General features: G+C 42.1%; 1 long non-coding RNA gene across 1 annotated transcript; it reads right to left on the reverse strand.

Annotated features, from left to right (window-relative positions):
* Positions 1 to 1,199: 1,199 nt before the first annotated feature.
* Positions 1,200 to 2,088, reverse strand: LOC123978266. Its single transcript, XR_006826903.1, has 3 exons — positions 1,976 to 2,088; positions 1,831 to 1,888; positions 1,200 to 1,606 (listed from the first exon to the last, which is right to left on the reverse strand). It is a non-coding gene; the product is annotated as an uncharacterized LOC123978266 (long non-coding RNA).
* Positions 2,089 to 9,865: the final 7,777 nt, after the last annotated feature.

Here is a 9,865-nt window from a genome sequence, read left to right on the forward strand (position 1 = left end):
CTTGATAAGCGTTGTTATTGGTTCCACTCACAGTACCAGAACTAACAGGCCCAGCGGTGTGGTATCAATACAAAATACGCAACCTGATAAGCTTGGAAACGCACAGGAGTAAAAGAGACACCGTGTTCCATATATTCCACAAAATCACGTTACACCTAAGTCTCTGTACAGACAGGCCTCTACCTTGGATTGCATCTTGGTAGCAATTTGATGCATCAGTGTTTTGGGTTCTCCAGTGTTTTTTCTCTTCTCGGAACTTTGAAAGTAGGTTACCTCCTTCTTCAGTGGATGCTAGAAACGTGCTAGAAAGAGTGATGTGTGGTCACTTCCATTAAGCATTCAGTGATGTCATGGTCATACTACCAGGGGTATCCTGTGCCTCCGTGAGGCTTGGCCAATTGAAAACCTGTTGTTTTGGGCTTGACTAGAAAAGTCACACACATAGAGAGACAGACAGAGAGTTTTGGTGCTGTTTTTTTTGTTACTGGCTTTGTTTTGCATGCAGGCCTTTTTCTCAGGCATCTGGCCTTCCTTGTAGGCTTCTCTTTGTTCTCATGGTGTATGGTTCCAACAATACTAAGCTTGGTTTTAAGACAAATAAAGACATTGATAATATTTTCAGTTTGGGGTCATATTGTTATATGGTTATTGTGTTATATTGTATATCTTGTTGTTTCCTTTCACTTTTATTGAATCGGTTTCTGATAACTCCCAGCTTATTCTTCAGCGGCCGGTGAACGTCAAAGAGTATTAGTGTCGGTGTGTGGGTTTCCTGTATACTCCAACATGGAGGCTCCTGTCCTCTTTAATGTGTATGGCACAGTCCCAGAAGGCCAAACCGTTGTTGCTGACATCCTCTCATGTGAACTTGATGATACTGCCCACAGAGTTGATGTGTTCTGTGAAGATGTGCGCTTCCTGGGTTTTAATTAGGACCCATATGTTGTCCACATATATGTACCAGTGACTTAGTCCTGTCCTCTGAAGGAGTTCAGGGCTGTGCTTTTACTTCTTCCATGTAGATGATGTAGATGGTGGCGATGGTGTTGGATGGTGGGCCTGTGGATAGCACTGTGGCCTCACAGCAAAAAGGTCACGGGTTCAAACTCCGGTTGCCCCGGCCTTTCTGTGTGGAGTTTGCATGTTTTCCTTGTGTCTGCGTGGGTTTCCCCCACCATCAAAACATGTTAAGTTCTCCTGTCAGTGTTATTGACCAGTTCTGGAGTTGGTCCCCGGGCACTGCGGCTCCCTTGAGGGATGGGTTAAATGCAGAGGATGAATTTCGCAACATGTATGTGTATGTGACAATAAAGTAAGACATTAATATTATTGGATGTTGTTCATGGTGTTGTCTTGTAGCAGTCATGTATCCTCCATGGTGGGGATACATGTGAACAAGAAGTTGACATTATTGGATACCATGGTTTCATGTGGGTCTTCGTTCACAAAGTCTATGGAGTTTGGGATTTGGTGAGGCGTGTTGCCTACCAAGGGGGTTTGGACAGAAAATATACCGTATGTTTGGCAGTGTAGGTAACCAAGTTGATGGACCTTCCAAACTGGACCTTTGTGAAAACAGCCACACGATCCAGGAAGAACACCAACACTATGAGTGATAAGGAAAAGAAGAATTATTTCAACATTTATTTCATTTCAGCGTACAATAAAACATAAACGTTATCATTTGATGCACTGTACCAGATTAAAGTTTCAAGCTAATTCGCATCTGCAATACATCCTGAACCCAATAGGAATTTCAACAAACACCACATCGCTGTTTTTTTTTAAACCTGCTAAGACAGATACTGGTCCATCCGAAAGAATACACACCCAGACACATCTAGTCCACATGCTGTCCAATGCAGTGATGAATGCAAAGACCTGTAAACTTGGGAAAATAAACAATCACTACACAAATGCATGGCTCAGCATAGAAGGGCCAATACCTCAGGTCAAGACTCAGCAGTTTACTTACACTTGAAGGACCAGGGGCTCTCTCTCTGTGACAACAATGTACATATTTTGGACAGGGAGGAGAGATGGTTTGAAAGAGGAGTCAAATAGGCCATCTACACAAGAGTAGAGAAACCATTTATCAACGGGGGAGAAGGGTGGAGACACCACTTATCCCCCACTTACAATGCTGTCCTTTCATCTCTTCCCAGGAGAGTGAAAAAACGCTCCATGTGACAATGCCAACGACCTCACATGACTCCAACTATCATAGCAACTGTTGCCACAACAGCTAGGAGCACTTATGAACCAAGCGGTATCCATCACCTTGATAATGACAGAGCAAAGATTAGATGGCTGGGACTCCCTGCCAGTCAGTCAGAACTGGAGAAGCCTCTTGGTTGAGAGGTGAAATGTCTTCACCTTCATCCAAATCCAGTTGCCCTTGATTTTAACCCACCTTGGATATGTAAGAGGTAATATTTCGATTTATTTTCATCCCTCTGCCATCAGTTTCTCATTTCTTCAGTTTACGTGCATATACCCATGGGTCACCGTCTCCGTGGAGGACTGCACATTCTCCTATTCATCCAGTATGAGCAGCTAGGAAGTAATACATTTATCACCCTGAGATAATTCTACTGTGGTGTGCACAGAAACAGACACAGTATATAATATAATGAACAGGTTTCTTAATATTTGCAGTATAAAATAAATCTATGTGATGTTTGGTTTGAAAAATGGTTTAGTGCAAAGTGTTTATGATCTGGGGCAAGATGCTTCAGAGTGCGTGTGTGTGTTTCGATGAGCCTCATCACCTTTTAGCTGAACTTCATTTTTTACCTGCAGCTACAACAACAAATGATGTATATTATCTTTTCCAAACTTTGCTATCGCTGCTTTGAATTCCCTGCTGTTCACATGAAGTCAGACACACTCTTAGGCTCATGTTTGTTTTATCAACATCTAGAAAAAGAAATCAACATACTGTCCAGGAAAAGATGTATTAGTCCACAGCCAGAAACCTCAATTCCCTTAAAAAAGTTAATTATAATGATGATTGACATATTAATCTCTAAAAGACCGAAACCCTCACAGATGAAAGAGAGATATTGGGCTTGGTTTTCATTTGGTGCATCTCATCTGGCCAATAAGTTTCCCTCAGGCCTATTTGCCTTTTTCATTCATCTCCTTAATAGAGGCAATAACAGCATATTTAAAGCGACACATCAAATCACACAGCAAGATTAAAAAGCCTGGCTATTGCTCTGCCCTAATGTTTAACATGCCATAAACAGATCTGGAGTAATATACCAATAACCAGCAGCAGGGAAAAATGACCGTCCATCTCCTCTGAATGTTCTTTGTGTTAAAAAAAGAATTATGTATTTTTATTTACAGTTAATTTTCTCCAAAAAGATGCTACTATTGATCATCAAATCAAAGATAAGGCATTAAATTGTCAAGGTTGTGGTTTTTGGGATGTCCCGTTTTATTTTGAATGTATTCTCCCTGACCTGTGTAGTTTTGCTTCTTGTCGGGGGGCGGGGGGCTTTTTCGCCTATATTTATGATAGGAGAGTTGAGATAGACAGGAAATGTGGGAGAGACAAAAAGAGAGAGGGGATGCCATGCAGTAAAGAGCCATGGGGTGGACTCAAACCCGAGCTGCTGCTGCAAGGAGTCAGCCTTTGTACATGGGGCACACGCACTAGCATTAAGCTAACTGCCCACCCCCCGGTTGATTGTTTGCCCTGTCCTAACATGTTCCATCTCCCTCTTGTTTATTTGAGTGTGTCTCCCCATTGTCTGCGTATCATCTTGAGTGTACCTGCCAGTTTGCTGTCTCTGTTCTTCAAATACAACATTATCTGTTAGAAAGAATCAGGTCAATTAAACACATTTTTTAGTTTTAGTTAATTAATAGTAATATTTACATACATTTGAATTCTGCTGTTGGATTATTATGGAAAGCACAATTGCCCACTAGATTATGGTAAATGGTCTGTATTTGTATAGCGCCTTTCTAATCTTCCGACCACTCAAAGCGCTTTACACAACATCTCATTCACACACTGATGAGCAGAGGCTAAGGTGCTACCTGATCATCATAAACAGAAATTAACTCATTCATACACTGCTGGATATGCCACTGGGAGCAATTTGTGGTTCAGTATCTTGCTCAAGGACACTTTAACACATGGACCGGGGATCGAACCACTGATCTTCCAGTTAGTGGATGGCTGCTCTACCCCCTGAGCCAATCACAGATTGATTTAAAAGAAAGCAGTTCTTCAGTTCAATTGATGCCTTTTTTGGTTTAAGAACATTGTCCCCAACCACTACACGACCGCTACACTACCCCGACCCTTGTCTTCATAATTTTTCTTGGGCATAGCATAGCAAATTTAGCAATTGTTTCACCTTGTATAACTTTTTGCTGTCTGTCTTGATTGTAATGCTCGTATCGGCAAGTGGCCAAGAGGCATTATGGCAAACAGTGGGGAATAACTTGAGGGGGGACAGTGGTGTGTATGGTGCAGCGGAGCTGCCTCGTAAGCCTGATGCCCTGTGACCTGGGGCTGACATGAGATGGACCGAGGTCCAGGCGAGGCTCTCACTGTGGAGAGCGAGCTCTACAAGGCATGAGGTTCACAGGGCAACCAGCTCTTTCTTCTGCCGTACGAAGTTGTGGGTTTGGTGGGGGAGGCCTAGCAGAGTGATACGATCAGCAGAGAGAGACGCATAAGGTTTTGCATTGTGTGTTCAATTGTTGCCAGCTTTAAAAAAATGCAATTTAACATGTTAATTACTCAGCTTTACAGGTCTTGGTAAGTCGAATTCTGTTACCTTTAGAAAGAGCCAGGCTAGCTGCTTCCAGTCTTTCTGCTATGCTAAGCTAACTGGCTGCTGGCTGTAGCTTCACTTTTACAGTACACAGTGGTATCAGTATTCTTATCTAAGTGAATAAAGCGTACTCCGAAAACTACAAATTTAAGACTAGCTTCACAAGACAGCTAAGGGGATTGATTCTTAAATATAATCACATAATAAGCTCACTGATTCTTGAGGTAAGGGACAAAACATGCCCTAATAAAAGGAGCAGAATAAAATCCTTCTCTCAATCAGAAGGCAAGAATTTCGGACTGCACAGACCACATGCATCAACACTATGATAACTGCTATAGTAACATGGCAGTGTGACATTCAGGTGTGGGAGGAGGCTGGTAGCAGAAGGATGAGATGGATCTGCATTGCATTTATATGGACAGAGAGCCCAGCGGCAGCCAGTCTCCTGGGTGGCTGATGTTTGCAAAGAGCACACACAGACGGCTGCCTCGATTGGATTCAGATCAGGTGTCTCACAGAGGCTGAGCTCCATGGCAATGAGGGCTTCCTCAGAGACTGTGGCCGTGTGGATCCATCTCTTCCTGCAACTGCTGGAGTTTACACAGCAGCAGAACAGACAGAGAGGCGGTCTCTGTGGTGAGCCACTGACCACAGAGCTTTATTTCCTGCCATCACAGTCACCTCTTTGTTTAACGCTGATATTTTAAGGAGCTGCACAATATTTCATCCATACGTCAGATTTGAATATTAGTGATAATACACTGACTGTGCCAGAAAAAAACAAAGTTGTAGTCCCTTATATTCTTCTTCTCCTGAAGCACATGCTGTGATGTTTCTGCATTACACTTTCCAAGACCAGTTGGCAGTCAAAGTTCTCTGCTGTGACATGTTTTTCTTTGGATTTCCTGTTAATTAAGGTTGAGTGAGTCTAGCCACAATCATATTACTGTCCATTCTGATTAGCTAGTGATGCTTGTTTTTAACAAGTCCAAACTGTTGCTGCTGGAAACAGAACACACACGATTCACTATATGTTTATGTCCCCATAATGGCTGGCATTGTGCATTCCCATTGTGTCAGTTGTGTGTGTCTTCAGAAATAATACAACGTATCAGAAAGGTACAATTAGAGACTATCCTCCCAAGAGCCAGTCCTCGACCGCACCAGTCGTTTTAGAAGTGCCCAAATACGACAGATGTTGACGCCACATCGCTCTGTAGTAGCCATAGTAATTGTGAGAGGAGCAAAGGACCAAGTCAGGTGATGATGTTAGTGTGCACAGAGAGGAGGTTGGGGAGGGTGGAGGGGTCAACAAAACATCAGACTTTGACATGGGAGCCCACTGTTTGTTTTCCATTTCAAAATGATAGTCAACATCAGTGTCCTATACTTACTGTATAAGTACAGTTTTGAAGTACCTGTACTTTACTTGAGTATTTCCAATTTACTTACTTTATACTTGTAATCCACTACATTCCAGAGTGAAATATTGTACCCTACATTTACTTCACAGCTATATATATTTTTATTTGGATACCATGTTGTGCCAGACAGATTTTGCTCAGAGTTTAAATATACTCCTTTGTCTTCTTTATGGAATCAAGTATTTATTTGTCACCGGGCCAGACGGGGGCAGAAATGAGGGGGGGGGGCACAAATATTACACAAACCGACCGGCACTTGCAAGAGAACAGGGATGGGAGGTGACAACAGGAAACAATAGAGGAAAACTCTAACTGCAGAAAGCAAAGACACCTGCAAGAGAACGGGTCTTGGAGGAAAGAAAGGAGGCGGGGGGGGGGGGGGGGGGGGAAGGGGGGGGGGGGGCAATAGGAGACGACATCTGAACAACAGCAGACATAAGAAAACAACTGAGGGAGAATGAAAAGGAGTAACAGTCAAGCAAAGTAGATAAACAGCACAGCCATGAGAGGGAAATAATAACAATTCATCTAAATAAATAACTTATTGATAGCGCATAAAGAATAATGCAACTACCTGTTGACAACGATGGACAACCTATGTGTGTATATATAAAAGCCTTTCACGGAATGTAGTTGTCAGTAAGAGTGAGACTCCACAACAATGCAATCATTATTCCACAGATTCAACAGAATGAATTTAGTCACATAGCCGACAAATGCAGTGATGATTGCTGGGTAATTTGTAAATGAATGCCCGATCTTAAGTTTCTATTTGATCATGTGACAAGACGACAAGACTCCAGAAATCGAGTGAAACGCAAAATCGGACAAGTAAACTAGCAAAGCACACGTGCAAGCTAGCAGTCGTGCCATTCAAACATAAAAGTAGTTTTAAGAAGTGTCAGGAGAGAAAAGAACAGGAGCAGAGGCAAAGCTCCCAAATAAGACCGTTTTGGATTACTGAGGACATTGTCAAAGATTTTGCTCAATGCAGGCTCGTCTGATGCTTTTCAAATAGGTGAGTAACTTTACAAGTGGATTTGGTGTGGCTGCTGTGCTGCTGTTTTAAAGGCTGTTATCATTTCGGAGTCAGCTTGCCGCAGAGGCCTACCTGTTTAATTGTGTGGATGTGCCTGTGCCTGTTTTCAGAACATGGTGTTGTTTATGAGTAGGCCACTTTTCTTTCTTATTCACCATAATGTCTTGCCTCTCTGTCGAAGAGGAATGTGATTGTCGTGATTCGGGAGGATATTGTACTAAAATTTCAATGGACTCCTCCTGCACTCAGCTGTTTGTGGTGACATTTCAGGATTTTGAAAATAACAGCACTGGCCATGCTCCTTTTAACTTTCTATTTGACTTCTGTACCTTGCAAATACAAAAGTCTAGGTGACACAGTCCGACTCTAAAATCCATCTCATGATGGTACTTTAGACTGCACGCAACAGAGCCACAGCAGCAGCATGTGTGTTGGAGAGAGACGATATTAGATATGTTAATATGGAAAGAAATCAATTTAAGGAGCTTTAAATGAGTGATTTACTTCATCTAATCTTATCAGTTGTTTAACCATAGCAAAATGAAGAAGGCACATAAATTTGCCAATATAGGGTTCCCTTCCAGACTCGAACGCGGTGTGTGTGCTTGTGGGCTTCGTAACGGTGTAGCCCAAGGGCCCATCATAACAGCCTGCACTGGGGCCATTGTTACTACCTTACGCCACTGGAGACGCACATTTTGAACAAAAAGCTCAGGGAGGCGTCACATCTGTCATGTGAAGGGGCACTGCACTAGTTAAAATAAAACAAAAAGGGGATCTATTAATCATTTAAAACTTTATGCATTAATCATCAATAACATTTGGATACTTGAAATCTGTATGAACTGAATAATTATTATGCATTAAATGAATAAACAACTATATGCTCATTACCTGTATGGTGTTGTTTAAATTGTACAGCTTTTTGCACCTTACTTTGCATCTTTGTCAGGGAATTCCATCAATTCTGGATCTGAATTTATAATCATTTTAATACCCTACCGAATTAAGTGTAATAATGTCTCCCTGTGACATTGTCTAGTCAAGCCAGGTTGTTGAGGTAGTAGTGGAGCTGAGAGAAAGGCTGTGGACTACTTGAGGATGGATATTGTGTATTCCACAGCCACCTCCCATCAGGGAGTCAGTCAAGAGCGAGTAAGTAAACTGATCCACTTGCACCGGTTCACTTGTCCACAGCACTTACTATTCATCTTTGTAGTGGTTTGGGGGAATAGCACAGTACACATATTTAAGAGGACTACAAGGATAGTTTACTGATGGGGGGGGGGGGGGGGGGGGGGGGGGGGGGGTTAGACCGAGGGTGGAGGGATGTTCTAGGCCAAAAATACCAGGGCAAATTTTTGTCCCAGTCGAGCTCTGGTCCAACCCATCTACCTCATATGCATTGTTTTTATGCATAGGCATTATTTATACTCTATATACGGCCAAAAAGAATAAAGCCATTAATGTTCATGAGTACCTGCTCATTAAGACATTTGCTTTTATGTGTTATTGTCTTTGCTCAAGCACTGATACTTTTTGGATGGTGTTTTAAGTCCTGAAGACATTTGGGCTTTCTCTGCACCATAGACTGTATAAAACTGTTTACCTGCACACCCACGTTCTAAGGGTGCTCTCACACCTGTAGTTCGGTTCATTTGGTCCGGACCAAGTGAAAAAAAAGATACGTTGTTGCATTTTAGTTCTGGTCCGGTTCATGTTCACACTGCAGTTTTACAAACAAACCAGAGAAGTAACCATGACGTCACACAGACGTAGAGGTAACTTCTTGATTGGACAGCTTTGGCGACTGTCATCCTGCATCATCAGGACCCTCGTGGGGAAATCACACTCCGGTGACTGACAGAAGTTTGTGCAGCACTTTAATGCTTCTTATCTGTTTCGCAAAGAGCTCACGAAGTAATAATTTATTATTAGCATGATTAGTAATGCTAGACAGCAGATCGACCGCATAGCCTGTTATGAATAATAACGTAAAAAACAGGACATGTACAGGAATAATTCGGGGCTTATTAACCTATAGTATACTGTGGTATCGCTGTCACAAATGTTTTATGGACTTAATGAACTGACAGGGTAAACAGAGTACTACTTGCCCCCTTTTTTAAACAGATTTTAACCTATTAATCAGGGAAATACCCGCGCTGTCAAGTAGGCTATACCTTATAAAATGATTTTCATAAACATAGCGGCTTATAGAGATCAATTATAAGATCACTGAACGCATTTCGCACCAGAGTTCGTTTGTTGTTTGGTCAGCTTTTGGTGCGCACCCGAGTGCAATTGCTGCATTCACACCTGCTCAAACGAACCGCACCAAGGGGGAAAACGAACTCTAGTGCGATTCAACCGAACTAAATGAGGCAGGTGTGAAAGCACCCTTAGTCCCACACTCATGTCATGACACACATGCTGTTAATTCTTGCTATGTTGCTTCCCTATAGATGCTTGTAATTTGTATCTGTTACTTATATAAGATTGCGCTAATGCAAAATCATAAAAATAACAACTCACTTATCTTAAAACCAAACACAAATTTTACTTGTTTAAAATGCCATGTGATTTTATCTCTGCTCCTC

The sequence above is a fragment of the Micropterus dolomieu genome, linkage group LG10 (genome assembly GCF_021292245.1).
Source record: "Micropterus dolomieu isolate WLL.071019.BEF.003 ecotype Adirondacks linkage group LG10, ASM2129224v1, whole genome shotgun sequence".
NCBI lineage: Eukaryota > Metazoa > Chordata > Actinopteri > Centrarchiformes > Centrarchidae > Micropterus > Micropterus dolomieu.